Genomic DNA, 5,992 nt, shown 5'->3' with positions numbered 1-5,992 from the left:
TTATGCGTTAATGCGTGTGGCTACAGAAAACACTTCTTCTGTCTTTTTAGCGACAATGGCTTTATTTTCAAATAACACTTTACTTTCCATCTTCATTCAAAAAATTTTCCGCATGACTCTGCCGACAAAATCAAGCATGTTTCATTTTCACAAACAATGCGTGGGCGCCACATCGCACGCACTATCGCATTATCGCAAAATCGTGCCTACATTTCTCAACATATCTACATACATACATATGTTTAATTTGATAATCTTCACGCATTTAATGCACCACAATGCACGTACCGCATTTATCTTTTCTACGCTGGACTCCCAATTAATCTTCATGCGTGATAACAGTAATCACTAGAGCTCGGAATCTCATGCACTAAAAAATCTAAAATATACGCTAAAAAAAGTAAAATATGCAATTAAAAATATTTTCCCAATATTTTATTGCCGGTACAAAAACAAAAAAAACACATGTATTTTAACAAGATTATAACGTAAACAATTCACTTCAAAATACAATACATATTTATGTATAAAATTAGTTTAACAATCAAGCAGACAGTTACAAATTTGTGTAAATAGAAACACTGATAGTTTAATAGTGGTTCAGATGAATTTTTGGTTGGTTTAAGCTGATTGTCACCCTGGTGCAATTTTGATTCCACAACTCGTATACAACCTACAGCCAGCCATTTAGCGGCTTTAATGAATTTCAGTACGTTATACGGAGAGCGGCAGTTGCACTCTAAAACATTCTGCTTGGCCTTCAAGTTACATTTCGGTAATTTTTGCGTGGGACACATTCAGTGCTGAGCTGCACTTTGCTAGTTCGTTCGCTGCCTCGTCTCGTAAATGTCCCTATGTCCTGAGATCCATATTAGGGTAATTTTGTATTGATCAGAGATAGAAGCCAGCTCTCTCCTACAGTCCTGCACTAGTTGACATCCATGATACAAAAAAGAAGGTAGTTTCATTTAATGACATTCGTTGTTGCTGTTAACCATTTGACTTTTAATAAAATTATGACATTTCATTAAATTCATGCTACCTGATCACGAGCAGTAATATGTTTTTTAAGCAGAAGATTTCATCAGTCCACTCAAAGATGTCGAATATGATGAATCTGAAAATTAATGCATAATCTCCAAAATGGGCTTGACGAAACTAGGTTTCTGAACGGATGAAGAAAGTGATCAAAATTATACTTATGCTAATTGCTTATCGGAGGGCGTTATGCGCAAGCCGAATTCAAGTTTTTTGCATACATTGGAAATTTTAAATTCGCAATTTGTTGAAGTTAATGGTGATACGCTAACCACAAAGCCTAATTTTTTGAAAAATCTGATGAGAAATTTAAAAGTAAATTTTCACGAATTTCATCACGAATTTCATGTGAACAAATATTTCCAAAAATTATAAAGCAAAACAAAAATAATTTTTCCCAATTTGTTTTTGTTTTGCGTGTTAATTTATTCACATGGAATTGGCGATTATAAAAAGATTTATTTGGAAAGAACATTCTTTAGAATCTGATTTTTAAATCGCAAGATTGCATTCAAAATAAGAAAATGAAAAAATGACAACATAATGCTCTCGTGATTTTTACTATAAAATAAAAAGAACAATTTCAATGAAGTCTCCTTTAACATTACACATTTTATATATTTTTAATAAAAAAAAGGTGCGAACCATGTAAGTAAAAAAATTACCAAGCACTGATAATGATTTTTGATTTGAAATATTATTAAATTAGTATAAATGTGGGAAAGAAAATACTCCGATTTATTGTTTTAATATTATCAAAGTGGCAAGGCCGTTGAGAATACTCACAATTTATGAAACTTCAAAAAATTGTATTATCCGTCAAAAGTTGTTTATTGAAACTACCTTCTTTTTTGTATCATGGTTGACATCTAACAGAGTTAGAAGAGAGTGCTTCAATGGCCGCTTGGCTATCCGAGAAGATATTGGGCTGTTTCACACTAGAATGACAGAACAATTATTCTCGCGGTTTCACACTGGATGAAAACTATCAGAATATTTAACAGCAGAACAAAATCTGTATACGTATAGGACGTTGTAACTTTTGCGCATGAAAGTTGGGTAGTGGTATTTTCGTAGTTGCGCATTTGTTGGTGCGCTGCAGCAGAACTGCCACTTTAACGCGGGGTAGAAGCTGAAACAACGGTAGCATTCCAAAACGTCAAAATACAAAGCATCAGTCTATTTTATTTCTAAATTTCAGTAGTTTGTAATGCCAAATGTGCGCAACCACCGTTAGATGCTAGTTTTAAACTAGGTTGCGCAAGTTGGACTTTTTCTTCTAGTGCGGTTTGGAAATAAAATAGACTGATGCTTTGTATTTTGACGTTTTGGAATGCATCCAACTTTTTAAGAAACTTTACCTCACCGCACTGCTTATTTTGCCCACAAACGGAGTTGTTCGCGAGGCAGAAATGTTACAGTGTGAAACCGACCATTCGGACGAATATTTGGAAAAATATAAGGTAGTTTTTTTTGACAAGAGATTTCGCACAAAATTTAAATGGTTGTCAAGCAAAAAAAGCAATAAATATGCAAAAACAGGTATTTTTTGAAAACTATGCAAAACCATGCATTTACTGCGAAATATGCAAAAAATATTCACTAACGATTGAATGCCATTTTAAAGGAAATTGTTATTAGGCCATAAATAACAATAAAAAAAAACTCTGCGCCCTATAGTAAAATGTTTCGTAGTGCAAATATTTTAACCATTTAACACCTATCGTGTTGCATTGCATACTTGTAGTATATACTGGATTTATTTAATATTAATTGCGAGTTATGTTAGAGTTATCGCTTATCTCTTATTTTTTTATAGAAATGCAAAGGTTGCGTGCTTGATTTATACAACAAAAAAAATTCTTCAAGCTTTGCCAATGTACATATGTAAGTCAGTTTCTATAAACATCAGCGTTTAAATCTTGCAACCTTCATAGTATGCTGTCTATTGCATTAGACTCATCAATTTTATACTTTTTGAGATAAAAAAAAAATTATCGTGATGTGCAAAATTAAAATTTTTTTGCATATATCTCAGCGTGTTTAAATGTTTTTGATGTAATCAATAAGTTTTAAAATTTATGCAACAAAAATTTTGCGGCATTTTTAAACGTTTATATATCTGTGTTCGTATGGAAAAGTAGCTTATGTCGAAAGGCTGGCTTTAGTATAAATCGGTATTCGCAGGATACGATTGCGAATTACTCACTGGCGCTGAGACGTTGAACAACTTTTGGCAAGAAATAGTTCCGATACTAGCAAGTCAATATTCTTATTAAGTCTCATCAAAAAAGTCCTTGTCGTTTAAAGAATAAAGGAATGCCGCATTATACTAAAGCCAGCTGTTCGACATAAGCTACTTTTCCATACGAACACAGATATACATACATATATTTATACATAGATATATGTACATACATTTGTATATTGGTGTACCTCAGAAAAGCAAAGTGGCGGCTTTTCCGAGTGCATCTCAAAGTTTGCTCATTCTTTTGGCTCCTATACAATGAAGCCGTTTCTTGTTTTCATACGAATCAAATATTTTGAATTTTTCGATTACTGCCCAAAAATAAAATTTCAAAATTTCGTTAGGCAGGAAACAAGAATACGTCTTAAAATTTATTTTTTGTTTCACGATCTACGAATCTGCTGTCCTTACAGACCATAGAATATCCCCAATATTTATTTTCTTAACATTTTCAATTTGGTGCTTAAGGCGCCCGAAGGCGGAGTGTATACAAAATTTATTACAGATTGGTGGAGTGGTTTTCGAGATACATAAATTTGATAAAAGTAGGCGGAGCCATTCCCATTTTTTTTTTTAAATTAAAGAAACACTATTTTTTTGGCCATAATTGCCCTCGATGCAGGAATAAAAACGTCAAGGATCAAAAAAAAAAAACGGTACATTTATTTAGGGTTGCCAGATTTTTTTCGCGCGAAATTAGTACCGTAGACTTTTTCATGCAATAAAAGTCGGTACTTTTCAGTACACTTTTATTCAAAGCAAAATTATGAATGTAAGTAACAGGAAATACTTTAAAACATCAGAGTAATTGTTTTTGACAATATTTTGCTATAAAAAATAAAATGTAGTTAAAAAAAAAAAATAAAAATGTTATTAATTTTGACATGAGTGTTCACATTAACAAGAATAGCAAGTAGCTGTAATAGTATGAAATACCCTTATCATTGTACACAGGAGCCAATAAATTATTTAATATTTATGACATTTTTGAATGGCAATAATGAAATAATTTTTAAATAGTCTAAAAATTCTTTAAATTTCATTTCAAAATTACTTTTAATTTCTCTTTCAAAAATTTTAATTAGAAGTAGGTCTCTCTTTGCGCCAGGAAGCAACTTTATACGTTGCTTCGTTTGAGTGTGGTATTGAAAACACAAAATTACATATTGGAAATTTGCCACTATTTAAAGACTTCATTCACATTTTCTCATGGCTTAAATTATTTTTTTTTAACTTCGAAAAAACTTTGAAAGACTAAGAACTGGCAAAAAAGTATCTATATCGATGTCTTGTACGCAAAATTCTTTAACAATTTCAGTTAGTTGAGAAAAAATAACTGTATGTTGTAGGCAAAAGCCATTCAAATATTCAGATTTGTTGTTATTAAATTGAAAGCTACAGACCTATTGTACAATAAAAATATGCAAGAAATTTTGCAAGATTTATACAAATGAAATTTTAAGGGCTCTTTCGACTTGCGCTATTGCTAATTATTACCACTAACAGAAGCACAATCATAACTAATATTAATCGCAAACAAATTAATTATCAACAGTGACGTCCAAGCGATTTAATGCATTTGAAGATTACAACCAATGTTGCCTTTGTACGACTAAAGGCACAATTTTACCCTTTTTAAGCGCCAGTACCCTTTGAGCCGAGTTTTTGAAAATTTAGATTCTTTTACCCATTTTCAAAATTATGTGCGACCTTGGCATATTCTCAGAGATTTTTTTAGGAAATGTTTACAGAACGATGCTCTTAAAAAATAGTTCTTCCTGCAATTACAAAAAAATGCACCACTTGAAATTTTTAAAGCAAATGCAACTCTAACTCGATTTGTGTGTATGTTTCTATGTCGTCCTAGCAGAAAAGACTTTATAATACATATAAATTTGATTTTGACTGTGGTTCTAAGATTTATGCTTTTACTAGTAAAGAAAAACAAAAATAATAGGGTGACCCTTTTTTTCGCCAAATACCCCTTTTTGCGATTTTCTGAAAATTCTCTTCGGCAACACTGATGACAACTCATTTTAAACGTATGAGCATGAATGCAATGTACATACGTACATATATGTAGCTACAAATGTAAAAACCCATATGTGCATATGCTATGTATGAGAGTATGTATTTCAATAAGTGGTTGTACTATTCAACTCTTTACTGTAGTTGGATTTTTTTTTCCCTCTTGATCTCAGCTCACTGTGAGGCAAGATTAAGAGATGGATTGCCTTGCGAATTTAGTTTTTTGTTTGTTTGTCCGGTATGAGTTTATGTTAGGCTCGGCGGAGCGGATGTTAGGAGATGATAACGAGGCGTGAATATAATACGGCCACTGATTTGAAAGCCGAATAACTAAATAAGTAAACAACATAGATTCAGCCCTACGAGCACAATGACGTTTTTGATATTCGGATATTCAAGCGGAGGGAGCTGTGTGTTTAGATATGCATACATATATTTATGTATCTACATACATATTAGTATGTGCCTGTGTGAGCGAATAATGACCCTGTATAAAATCATTACTATTATATAAATTATTATCTCGGGAACTAGACTTAAAGTGCAGTTATCCACGGACGTAAAAACGGAGAACGTGTCAGCTCTATCTTAAGGAATCTGCGTGTTAACAAAAACTCATCACCGCATGACAGTGACGTAGACGTTGCTTTTTCTCTCTCTTTCTATCAACAGCAAACT

The sequence above is a fragment of the Rhagoletis pomonella genome, unplaced genomic scaffold (genome assembly GCF_013731165.1).
Source record: "Rhagoletis pomonella isolate Grant_MI unplaced genomic scaffold, Rhpom_1.0 Rhpom_scaffold_00012, whole genome shotgun sequence".
NCBI lineage: Eukaryota > Metazoa > Arthropoda > Insecta > Diptera > Tephritidae > Rhagoletis > Rhagoletis pomonella.
This window is presented reverse-complemented; position numbering follows the sequence as displayed.